This window comes from Hipposideros armiger, unplaced genomic scaffold, assembly GCF_001890085.2.
Source record: "Hipposideros armiger isolate ML-2016 unplaced genomic scaffold, ASM189008v1 scaffold_475, whole genome shotgun sequence".
NCBI lineage: Eukaryota > Metazoa > Chordata > Mammalia > Chiroptera > Hipposideridae > Hipposideros > Hipposideros armiger.
This window is the reverse complement of record NW_017731825.1, coordinates 1,105,196-1,118,354: the sequence shown is the minus strand read 5'-3', so window position 1 is coordinate 1,118,354 and position 13,159 is coordinate 1,105,196. Positions and strand designations below refer to the sequence as shown.

General features: G+C 50.9%; 1 pseudogene; it reads left to right on the top strand.

The window, feature by feature from the left end:
* The first annotated feature begins 3,571 nt into the window (after positions 1–3,571).
* LOC109395515 (60S acidic ribosomal protein P0 pseudogene) lies at positions 3,572–5,828 on the top strand (annotated as a pseudogene).
* The last annotated feature ends 7,331 nt before the right edge of the window (positions 5,829–13,159 follow it).

Below are 13,159 nucleotides of genomic sequence, written 5' to 3'. Positions count from 1 at the left end.
AAAATGTAACAGCAGCCACTGCCAGAGAGAATGAGTCACACCCTTCAACCTGGCAGGTTGCTGCTCATTGGGAAATAAATCTCAAGAAAATAACAGAAATGAAGAAACGCAATTTGCACCGATATGGTTATCTGGAGTGTGAAAAAATTAGAAAAGGTCCAAACAGATCATTAAACAATAAAACTTATACGGGAAGGAATACCATCCTAGACTGTGGCAGCAACTGCCAGTTGTCCCCCTGAAACCATCTCCTTTTCTGCCTCAGGGAAAAAAAAAATTAGCAGAGTACATCGCTGCCCAGAATAAATATTTTATTTCCCAACCTCCCTTGCAACTAGATATGGCCTTGTGACCAAGTTCTGGCCAATGGAATATAAATGGAACAGTCATATGTGTCATGTCATTACAGAAAGAATCTCCCCACCTACCTCCACCTTCCTCCTTCCTTCAGGATGCAATGGAGATGTGATAGTTTGAGTTGGGGCAGTCATCTGAGGCCATTTGGAGGAAGCCATCTGTTGAGAATGGTAGAGGAACAGAAAAGAAGGAGCCTGGATTCCTCACTATCATGGCGTTACCTGGACTGCCTACCTCTAAAGTTTTTGCTTGGGAGATTGAAGTAGTTGTGGGTGTTCAAGTCACTGTTAATTGTTAGCAGCCGAACTACATACTCACTGATGCATACACATAGGGAGGACATATTAAGTGTGAAAGTAAAACATACCGTATTTTCCCATGTATAAGATGCACCCTTTTTCGAAAAATTTGGGATCTACAAACTGGATGCATCTTATACAGTGCTTGTAGATTTTTTTACTTGCATTTCCCGTTTTCAGGCTTGTTGTCTTTGCGCTCATCGTTTCGCACTTGTTACCGGTATATTAGGTTACGTTTTGCCACGTTCTGCCCAGAAATAGCTCAGAAAAGATTTTTGTACAGTGCTGAATTCAAGTTAAAAGTGACCCAGTTTGCAAAAGTGAATGGAAATTGTGCTGTTGAACATAAGTTTGGTCCTCCTCCAACTGAGAAAACAATCCGAGACTGGCTATGGTTGGGAGTTTTGACAGTGATGACGAGTTGTATGAATTTTATGATGAATAAAACTTGAGTTCAATAACTGCATGTAATACATTTTTTTTCAAATTTCAGGCCCCAAACTTAAGGTGCGTCTTATACATGGGAGCGTCTTATACATGGGGAAATACGGTAAGAGTGGATGTTCTTCATGGATTACAACTATATAAACTATATGTTGGTGCAGAGACCATGATCGAGTAGGCAATCATCACTAATAGTGTGGTGGTGCTGACTGGACTTTTTTCCTAGAAACCATTTTAGTGGCTGAATTAGTCAGGAGAGGCTATGCTATGCTGAGATGACAAGTAATTCATAAATTGCAAGGGTTTCAACCAAATATAATTCTCTCTTGCTCTTCATGTTCATTGTGGATTGGCAGGAGGCCCTGCTCGTCGTGGCTACTCGGGGAATCAGGCTGGAAGAGAAGCCATGCCAGAGAGACAGAGAGAACTCTGGAGGGTCTTGCAGTAATTAAATGCTCAGGCCTGGAAGTGACCCTTTCATTTCTGCTCACAACTCATTGGCCAGGACCAGTCCTAGGGCCCCACCCCTCACCCACTCACCCACTCACCCACTCACCCTTGATGAGACCTAAAAGTGCAATTCAACCGCCTTTCCCAGAGGGTGGAGAGCTGAAAAAAACTTGGCCAAATGCACTAATGGCAATCCCAGATGCATAATGAAGAAACTTTAATAGTACTAACATTTGTGAGATAATTTTTAGACATTGTCCTTCTAGAAAAAAAAGCTCTATGTTTCTACAAGCTTTTGTGTTCCCGATTAGAATGTAAAATCCCTTGAGGTATAACAGTGCCCCTTCCTCCTTCAGTAGCACCCACATGTCTATCACAGGCTGGGCCCATTGGAAGCATGATAACAGGAATCATAACCATAATGATGGCAGCTGACGTGCTCACCATGCGCTCGGCTCTGTACATTCTGATCACAGCACTTACGATGCGTCATTAACACGCCAGGCAAGGTTCTCTGCACCTCCTATGGATTAATGCACTGAGTCCTCACAAAAACCCTTTGAGGTCGGTCCTGTTATTATCCTCATCTTATAGATAGTGACACTGAGGCACAGAGAGGTTAAGTGACTTGCCCAGGGTCATTGCCGGGAATGAATCCATGTGGCTCCGGAGTCATGCGATCCTATGATCCTGCCAAACTCTGGAAAGCAGGAACAAGGGCAAGAAAAGACAGACTTCCTGCCTCAAGGGCCTCGCGGTCCAGTGCTTTCAGCAGGATACCCTCAGTGGGGCCCCTGTGCTAGTCTGAATGATGTCCCCCTTCCCTCCCCAAGATGTCCACAACCTAATCCCTGGAACCTGTGAATGTTACCTTATTTGGCAAAAGGGACTCTGAAGATGTGATTAAATTAAGGGTCTTGAGGTGAGGAGATTATCCTGCGTTATCCAGGTGGCCCCAGTGTCATTATAAGTGTCCTTGTACAGCTAAGAGAGGCAGGAGAGTCAGCGATGCGGTGATGCAAGCAGAGAAAGGAGTAAAGTGGCCACAGCCAAGGCATGCTGGCAGCCTCTAGGACAGCGGTCCTCAACCTTCCTAATGCCGCGACCCCTTAATACAGTTCCTCATGTTGTGGCGACCCCCAACCATAAAACTATTTTCGTTGCTACTCTATGACTGTAATTTTGCTACTGTTATGAATCGTAATGTAAATATCTTTTTGTTTTCCGATGGTCTTAGGCGACCCCTGTGAAAGGGTCGTTCGACCCCCAAAGGGGTCGCGACCCCCAGGTTGAGAACCGCTGCTCTAGAAGCTGTAGGAGGCAAGGGACGGAGTCTCCCCTGGAGCCTCCAGAAAGAAGCAGCCCTGCTGACATCTTAGGACTCACTTTGGGCTCTTGACCTCCAGGACTGTGAAAGAATAAATATGCATTGTCTTAAGCCACTGAGGTTGTGGTAATTTGTTGCAACAAGGAAGCTAATACTCCCACCCCTCCATTTCTTTCTTCACAGATCCAGAAACTCCTGCATACCCCCTTGCCCCAGGCCCGTGTGTCTCCTTGGGCTGGAGGCTGAGAAAGTGCTAGGAAAGAGATGGGAAGCATTGTCTCATCTCAGTTACCTTGGGATGTGACCTGTATTGCCTCCCCTGCTCCATGGGTCCTGGGCAAACCCTGGTTCTGTCTCTAGAACAGGGATCACCACCCACAGCCTTCCACGCCACTCTTCTCCACCTGCTGGTATCTCCTTTCTCCTGCACCCAGGCTGGCTCCCCCATCCCTCCCCAGGGCTGGAGCATTGCCACGCCCCCACAGGCCAGGCCTTCATTGTCTCTGCCAAGCCACCAGGGGAAGGGGAGGGTGTGCCAGCCAGGGGGACAGTCACAGAGAGACCTGCCAGACATCAGCCTGAGTGGCCAGCAGAGGTAAGCGAGATGGGAATAGACGAGAGCACATCCACAGAAAGTCAGAGCTGGGAGAAGGGAGCAGGAGGAGGAAATAGGGAGTCAAGACCCACAGCAAGCATGTCTGCTTCCTTCATCCACAGCAGCAACGGCAGCACGTGTAGGCAGAAAGTAAGTGAACAGCCAGTTTACCAGAGTGGGCTCAGGCACCAAACCCTGGTCCAGTCGGCTGTGGCAACAGCAACGGCTCCGCTTCACAGCATAAAACCCAAGGTCTCCGTGGCCTGCACAGCCTGGCTTGCTTTGGCCCCTGGGTTTGCTCAGATCTCATTTTCTGTCCCCCACCCCTGCCTGCCACCCACAGTGTTCCAGCCACTCTGGCCTCTGCTGCAAGCACATTCCCTTCTCCACACTTTTGCCATTGCAGTTCCCTACGCCTGGCATGCCCTTCCCCAGGTGACCCCGTGGCTCTCCATCTTTTTACTCACTACCCTTTCTAGAACAGTGGCCCACGGCATCACTCTGTAATTCAGCTTTTCTCCATAGCATTTATCACAACCTGACACTGGACCACATAGGTTTTTGTTTCATGTCTGTCTCTCCCATTGGAATTTAATGTCACAGATGTGTCCCAGTGTCTCCATACTGCGCTGTCCGTTTCTGTAGCCAGGAAGCCCAGGTGGTTATTGGAACTTACATTTATATGCATTAAAAAATTAAATAGAACTTAAAGCTCAGCTCCTCAGTGGCACTAGCCACATTTCCACTGCTCAGCAGCCACGTGTAGCTAGTGGCTGCCAGGCTGTCCAGATGCAGAACGTTCCCAGCATCCAGATTTTGTGTCAAGAATCAGCTAATGTAGCTCCTCTTGCCAGGCAAATGACATCATCTTTAAACCCTGCGTGGCAATCCCTGACGCATCGCCATGATGCCCAGGAAGGCAAGGCGACTTGGAAGTCCAGCTACGTCCTTAGAAACATCCAACTTCTGGATGATGACCCAAAATGATTCATTGTGGGAGCAGACAAGGTGGGCTCCCAGCAGAGGCAGCAGGTCCGCACATCCCTTTGTGGGAAGGCGGTGTGATGATGGGCATTAACTCCACGATGCACAAGGACATCCGAGGGCATCTAGAAAACAACCCAGCTCTGGAGAAACGTATCCAGGGGAATGTGGGCTTTGTGCTCACCAAGGAGGACCTCAATGAGACAGGGACATGCTGCCGCCATGCTGGCACCATTGCCCATGTGAAGTCACCGTGCCAGCCCAGGACACTGGTTTGGGGCCCAAGAAGACCTCCTTCTTCCAGGCTTTAGGCATCAGTACTAAAATCTCCAGGGACACCATTGAAGTCCTGAGCGATGTGCAGCTGATTAAGACTGGGGACACAGTGGAAGCCAGCGAAGCCACACTGCTGAACAAGCTGAACATCTCCCCCTTCTCCTTGGGCTGATCGTCCAGCAGCTGCTTGACCATGGCAGCATCTACAACCCGGAAGTGCCTGACGTCACAGAGGAATCTCTGCATCCCCGCTTCCTGGCAGGTGTCCGCAATGTTGTCAGCGTGTGTCTGCAGAGTGGTTACCCAACTGTTGCCTCAGTACTCCATTCTATACTCAATGGGTACAAGCGGGTCCTGGCTTTGTCTGTGGAGGCTGATGACACCTTCCCTCTTGGTGAAAAGGTCGAGGCCTTCCTGGCTGATACCTCTGCATTTGTGGCTGCTGCCACCACTGCCCCAGCCAAGGTTGAAGCAAAGGAAGAGTCAGAGGAGTTGGAAGAGGATATGGGATGTGGTCTCTGGCTAATCACCAAAAAGCAACCAGCACAATCTGCTTTATTTGTGAAACAAGGAAATAAAGGCTTACTTCTCTTAAAAAAAAAAAAAGAATCAACTAATATAATGCAGGTGGAAGCACTGCATAAGACGCTGTGCCAATACAACTGGCTTCATGCTGAGCAGGCCTAATTATGAGGCCGACCTCCCTTGCCTCGTGGGTGCCCCTCACTCTCCCTTCCTGTCTGCCTCCCCTGACATCATCCCCAGGCCCACATCTCTGTCTCCTACCCTCCCTCAGTGGGGTAGGCTCCCTCCTGGATGCTCGTACCCCGCTGTGCTCCCCTTCCTAACTGCACTTACTGGATTCTAACTGCTGCTCTGTATGCCTCCCCACAGCCAGGAGCATCTGAGGAACTGGGATGTACCTTTTATCTCTATTGCCAGAGACGCCACAAAGGCTTCAGTAAATGTTGGCTCCCAGTGGAGTTTTCACCCTTGTCCATTCTCTATTCTCCTGGCGTCCACAGTTTCAGACTCCCTGTCTCCATGCCTTGTCAGAGAACACCTCCTCCGCAAGCTGGTGGAACCAAGGGGCTGAGCCTTGTGGTTATGGTGGGGAGCAGGCCAGGAAAGGGCGCCCTGTTTGTGTCTCTTGGTCTTATTGTCACATGGCTTTCTCATGCGGCCTTAATTAACAACTCACATCGACACGTGACCTTTAAAATTGTGGAAAAGGCTCTGCTTTTTTGGATACATGTGCTCAGGGAAAACTTTATGCTACCCTATGGACATCCCCTCCCTACTTGGAGAATCCCTGCTACTCTCCCTTCCCATCTCCCTCTCTGAGGTCCTGGCCCAGGTAGCAGGGCTCAAGGTGGGGACAGAGGAGCAGGGAGAGAGCAGGGCCCAGGGCTATGCAAAGATAGGCGAGAGGGCACCAGGTGAGCTCTGTGTCTTCCCACCCCCAACCCCAGCGTGCTCTGTGGGGATTCTGGACCATCTGAACAGGCTCTCAGACTGTGCAGGAAGCCACTCTGTAGCTGCTCCCCTTGCCTTCAACCTCCCAGACACTTCTACCCAGAGCCTTGGTGGGGTGGACCCCTTCCACCCCCCATGGGATGCCAGTAGGGGGAGCAAGTCCCTAGAAAGCTCCAGAGCTGAGAAAGGTGCTCAAGGAGGGGCGGGAACCTGGATGCACACTCTACTATCCAGGTCCAAGAAGCTCTCCCTCCCTGCTGCTCCTTGCATGAGCTCAACAAGTCAGGAATTGCATTTTCCCAGGGAGGGAAAATGGCATTGTCCACAGTCTTTGGGAAGCTCCTGATTGGAAACCAGAGTAGGCTCCCACCCCAGACACAGGTAGAATCGGTGGGGGTTAGTGGGAGCCAGTAGAGGACTGCTGGGGGAGGGTTGGAGGGGGGGCTTCCCTTCTTGATCCTCTGAGATACTAAGAGCTGGAGTGTGAGAGGCCCAGCGCTGGGCTGCCCTAAGCTCCTTAATAAAGGCTCTCCACAGCCCCTCCACTTCCCTTGAGGGCTGGGTTGCAGGGGACAAAGCTTCCCTTGGGCCCAGACTTGGAAAGGCACTATGCCCCCCACCCCAGGCTCCCCGAGAAGCACCAGTGCACTGCCTCATTGGACAATCAATTCTATGGCTGAAATTGGCTAGAGGAGGGAGTGTCCTCCCTGTCACCAGAGCCTCCTGCTTTGGTGTAAGAGTGCTCCTTCTCAGGTGACATGTGGTTATTCTCTCCACCCTACTGTAGCCCAGGACAGTGGCAGAGCAGGGCTGCACCAGAAACCCAGGCTCTCTCATTGCAGTTCTATTAATTCTCATGCCTCTTTGCTCAGCATGACATAGTGGATGGCAAGGTCAAGAAGCCATGAGACTTCTCCTACAGAAGAAGTGACTTAGTCCAGAAAGGAGAGGGATTGGGGGCCTTTGAAGTAGTTCCATTTCCTCAGAAGCACCCAAGCACCCAAATGCGCGTCTGGGGTAAGTGGACATCTGCCCATCTGCTGGCCGCCCAGCACCCAAGCTCTCTGCCTCTTCATAGAATCTCCCAGTGTGAGTCTGGTAGGCGGACAGAGCCCCAACCCTTTCTGGAAGCCAGACAGACCCCCTCCCCTGGCCCCAGAAGCTGGACTATGGGCACAAAAGCCATCTTGGCCTAAGGGCATTTTTGCCCCAGATTTTATTTTTTACATTAACACACAGTAAAATTTATTTAATTGTTTTGGTGTACAGTTTTATGAATTTTAACAGATTCATGTAACCACCACCACTACAATCAGGACCCTGAACAGCTGCATTACCCAAAAAACTCTCTCATTCTATCCCTTTGCCCTGAAGGGTGTGACATGGATAAGTGGGGACCATTAAAATTGTTTACCATGTGCCGGTGTCCAGACGCTGGTGGCTATTGGCAGCTGGTGTCCAGAGGCAGCAGTGTCCCCTGCCCTAGCTCGGCCGTCTCTGGGCATGACTCTGGCTGTCCCCCTTCACCAGCCTTTCTTGCTTCTGGCCAGTTTTCTGAGTCTGCTTCTCCAGCTGTCTCATCAATTCAAGGAGCTCTGATGTGTCCTTTCAATAAATTCTTTCCTTAGTTGAGTTGGACAGAGTTTTTTGGTTTTTTTTTACAGTTTGCAGTGTGATCCCTGATGAGTTCAGGTGGGCCCGAGGTCTGGGGAGGACAACTCCCTAGAGATGTACAGGGCCAGAGAGAAATGGGGTCTTTCGGGATTTCCTGCAGAGGTAAGGTCCTGTCCCTGGGGCCCTTCCCTGAGGACTGGTCCCCTCGCCAGTCGTTTCAGGGGTGGGAGGTGATGCCCTGCACCCCTTCCCGGAGTAGCCTCCTATTCTCTCTTGCCTGGGTCTTAGTGTCCCCACATCTAGGCCTGAGCGCCAGAGGCAAAAGCAGCTGCCTTCCCCTCAGCGAAGAAGCAGCGGAGCCCCTGCTGGGAAATTCTGGGGGAGGGGGATGATTTTCAACTTGGGGCCCCCTGCAGGCTGGAGCAGGGGCAGTGTGGGGGCGGTGGGGGCTGCCCAGCTCCTCCTTCCCGAGGTTGGTGGGGGAAGGTTTCCATGGAAACAGCAGCTCTGGCATCTCCAGAGATTTGGGGGAAACTGGCTCTAAAAAATCACCATCTTCAGTGCAGAGGGGAGGGCAGCGTAGCTCGGAGGAGAGGTTAGGAGCTTCAGTGCCAGCGGGTGCCCCCTTGGGGCCCAGGCCTGTCCCCATCAGTTCCCGAAGCCCCGTCGCATTCGCGCAGCTCTCCCTGCCTCTCCTTCCTCCTCATCTAAGGCTCAGCCTTCTCACACCACCTCTCCACCATCTCTCCTGGTGGAGCAGAGCCCTCGCCCTTGTCTCACTGCTCCTCAGCGCCCCTCCTCACACACTGTGGAGATGCCCCTGCCCAGCCCGCAGCCCCTAGCACTCTGCCCCCCCCCCATTACAGTGTTGGAGAGAGGAGGAGACACAGGTGAGGGGAATCTTGCTGGGGAGTTAATCAAAGCATCTGCAGCTTCTCATGTTCCTGTCCCCTTCCTGGGGAGAGTTGGAGGGGGCCCAATCTGTGTGTGACCGATGGTGGGCAGAATCAACATGCCAGCCTCGAGGCATGTGCAGACATGAAATCAACTGGAACTCTTGCTTTTAAAATGACTTTTCCAGCAGCTTTCCTTCCTGGCCAGCCTCCCCCATCTTTGTCAAGAATCTTCCTAAATTTCTGGTGCTGCAGCAGACCTTCCCAGCCTGTTCTGGAAAAGGAACTCACTCCTGTTCTTTCCATATCTAGACCGCCTCCCACACAAATATTCATTCATTCATTCATTCATTCGTTCGTTCATCAATGATTAACTCTGCTTATTTTGTGCCAAGCACTGTTCTAGTGCTGTAGACACAGTTGAGATATTGGTGGTGGTGGTGGTGGTGGGACAAAAATCCCAGCCCTTGTGGAGCTTATAGTTGGGGAGGGGGGAGGGAAGAAGAAGAAGGAGAAGGAGAAGGAGGAGAAGAGGAAGAAGAAGGCAAATAACTAAAACACATCATATGTCAAATGTGATGAAATGATCTGGGGAAAAAACAGCATGAGAGACAGAGTATGTTTGTGTCAGGACAAGGAGGTGGGTTGTTTGCAATTTTAAATAAGGTGCTCAGAGAAGGTCTTACTGAAAGGTGATGTTTGATAATGACCAAAAGATGTGAGCCATACTTATGGCTCTGAGGAAAGAACACTAAGCAGAAGAGACAGCACATGCAACTTGGGTCCTGGGTGGGGGTGTGCCTAGCATTTGCAAGGAACAGCAAGGAGACCAGTGTGGCCGGAGTGGAATGAGTCAAGAGGAGAGCAGTCAGAGATAAGGTGAGAGGTAATGGGGCAGGGTGGGTGGGACAGATGTGCTGGGCTTTGTGGGCCATTTTTGCTAGAGTAAGGTAAAAAAAAAGGGTTTTTGCTGGAGTATCAAAGACCCTCTATCATGCAACAGTATTTTGTGCGTGCTATGGGGCTCCTAAGCTCAGAAAGGAAGGACTATAAGGACAGTCTGAGCCTTTCCACATTCTAATCACCCCCCATGAAGAAGCACAACCTGCTCTGTGGTTACCACCCTGCTTAATTCCCTGTTTGGACTTGGACTCTGCAAGCTCAATATGGATACATCTGTTGATCACAATCCAGGGAGGCCCAGGCGCTGCTCTAAGGCCACACAGCCAGGCCTCCTGCCCACCAACAGGCCTCTGCCCTTTCTTTTTTCCCTGCCCCCACTGGCATCTGCAGCACTGTGACGCTGGGCGCTGCAGCAGCGTCTGTGTAATTATGGTGATGATTTCACAACATGCGGCTTTCCCTTCTCTTATCACCTCCCAGTGCGAAATAAACCGTTCAATAATTAATTGACAAAGATGAACTTGTCCTCAGCTGGGCTGGGAGGGTGGGGGGTGGTCACAGCCTCTGCAGACAAATGATGTGAGAAGTAATTGCCCTAGGAGAAGAGGCAGAGGTATTAAGATCAGATTTGCAAGGTCCCTTCCAAGAGCCCGTGGGCACCAGGTGACGGCAACTGCTGGGATTTTCGTTGCTAATTCATCACTAATTAATGCTCCAAATTGGGCCTGACGGGAGGAGAAATAAATGCCTCCGCATCCTCAGATAGAGAGACAGAGACTGGGAACAGAGAGACAAAGAGGGGAGGAGACACACAATGAAACAATCAAGGGGCAGGGAGAGATGTTGGGGTGAGAGCATAGGGGCCGGAAGTGGCGAGACAGGATGCCAGGGCTAAGTTTCCAACTGCATATGTGACCCAGATAGGTCACTTTCCCTCTTTGGGCCTCAGTTTTGTACAGTAGCTCCCCTTATCTGTGGGAGACACATTCCAAGACCCCGAGCGGATGCCTGAAACTGAAGATAATATCAAACCCTATATATATTATGTTTTCCTATACATAAATACCTATGATAAAGTTTAATTTATAAATTAAGCACAGTAAGAGATTAACAACAATAACTAATCATAAAATAGGGCAATTACAGTAATGTCTTACAATAAAAGTTAAGTGAATGTGACCTGTCTCTCAATGTCACACTGTAGTATAGTGACCTCACCCTTCTTCTTGTGATGATGGGAGATGATACAGTACCTACGCGATGAGGTGAAGTGAGGTGACTGATGTAGGCACCGTGGCATAGCTTTAGGGTACTATAAGGGTGACTTGAACACAGGCACTGCGATACTTTGACAGTCCGATAATCCGGTAACTGAGATGGCTACTAAGTGATGGACAGGCAGTGAGTGTGTACAGTGTGGAGACACTGGATAAAGGGATGGCTTGCATCCCAGACAGGCGTGAGATTTCATCACGCTACTCAAAACAGTGCTCAATTTAAAACTAATGAGTTGTTTATTTCTGGAATTGTCCATTTAATATTTTTAGACCACAGTTGGTGGTGGATAACGGAAACTGCCGAAAGCGAAACCGTGGATAAGCGGGGAATCCTTGTAGTCTGTAACATGGAGCTTGGAAATGATCTCTGAAGTTCCTTCCAGATCTGCTAATGCTCAGCCCTAATTTCAAAACAGATCTAGAATGATTAAGTGTGTGTGTGTGTACACATGCTTCATTGCCTCCACCCTGGTAGAGGCCACCACTGTCTCTTGCCTGGATTACTGCATCTGCTTCTGCCCTCGTCCTCCCTATAGCCTCCTCCCCACAGCCAGAGGGATTGTTTGAAACAAGCCAGTCCACACGGGTCTGTGCAAACCATGTCATCTCACCCAGCAGAAAAGCCAAAGCTGTGAGGAAGGTCCTGCAGCATGCGTCTGCTCTTGCCACCTCCTCCAGCCACACGGGCCTCCTGCTGTGTCCAGGACACACCAACCTCTCGTGCCTCAGGACCTTTGCAGCTGCTGTTCTTTTGGCCTGGAAAGTTATTCCTCCCCACGTCCACACGGTTCACTCCTTCTCTTTGTTCAGGTCTCTGCTCATCTCCTCACAGGGGCCTCCCTAGACCACCCCCTTTAAATGATCAGCCCTTTCCCCACTACCATAGTACTTATCACCACCTGACTCCTCTCTCTGTTCCTCAGCCACCTCTCTGCTCTGGAATGTCAGCTCCACGAGCAGGGACGTTGTCTCTTCTGTTCATGGCCAAATCCCTAGCACCTGGGTCAGTGCTGGGCACTAGGTTGGCACTCGGTGAATACTACTGGAAGAATTCTAGGACTCTGTCTCGGAGAAGGGTTGGGAGATGTAAGACAGGCAGAAGACAAGAGAGTGGCGGTCAGAGCAGGATGGGACAGGGTGGGAGGCAGGCCCCGTGGGACCTCTGTCCTTTGTTCCCTCAAAGGGATCAGCAAAGGTAAGCAGGGACTGAGGATACGACTCAAGGGCGACTGGGGACAGGGCGACACCTCCTAAGCCCCAGGACGGCCCAGGCCTGCCCCTAAGCCTCTCCCCAGCTGGCGGCTGTTTTGGTGGCACAGCAATGCTCTCTGAGGCTGGCTCCTTCGGAAGGCGCCACCACCACAGCTTGGGTGTTCCTGGCGCCTCCCCCTAGTTTAGAAGGATGAGAAACCATCCAATTGCTACACAATAGGGGCCAGTTAAATAAAATGAAGTCTGCCAATAGAGTGGAAAATTAGGCAGGCATTTAGCAGGCTGAGATGAGAATTCCGTCGATACTTGGAGCGGTGTATGAAATGCTGTCATGAGACCCAAGGAGGCCGCCGCATCGGAGACATGCATGGATTCACTCTTCCCACTGCATTTATGAAGCACCTGCTGTGTGCTCGGCACCCTGCTGGGCCCTGGGGCTTGGAGGTGGGGGTGACCAGCTCCTGCCCTGTCAGGACGCAGAGGTGGTCTGGGAAACAGAAGCGCCCACCAGCATGGCGCTGGGATGCAGTCTGTCCACAGGAGAGGGAAGGCCCTATAGACAGAAATCCCTATAGGTCAAATCCTGGGCCTGCTTCTTCTTGGCTAGGAGCCTGGGCAAGCCCCCGTGCATGCTGAACGCTCCTTCATGGGGCTGTGGGAGTCATCCGCACCAAGTCCGGGGCCTGAGTGAGGCTGGGGGTCTTCCTTAGGTACCACTACTTCTAACGATTATGAGGACATTACTAGAACCTTAAAACAGGCTCTGAGTCCATATCTTGGCTCTGCCATTTAGCCAGCTTGAAGCCTCAGTTTCCCAAAGCGTCACTGAGGGTGAAAGCCCCGAGCTTGTAGCATCCCGGGAATACTCAGTTCACCCTGGCAAGGAGCTCAGTATCGGCCTGTGCATGCTGAGAGCCCGGTGAGTGCATTTGTTTCCTGGGGCTGCCCTAAGTAAGCACCACAGACTGGGGGGCTGGAAACAGAAATTCACCCTCTCACAGTTCTGGAGGCTGAAAGTCCACAATCAAGGTGCCAGTGTGGTGCCTTCTCAG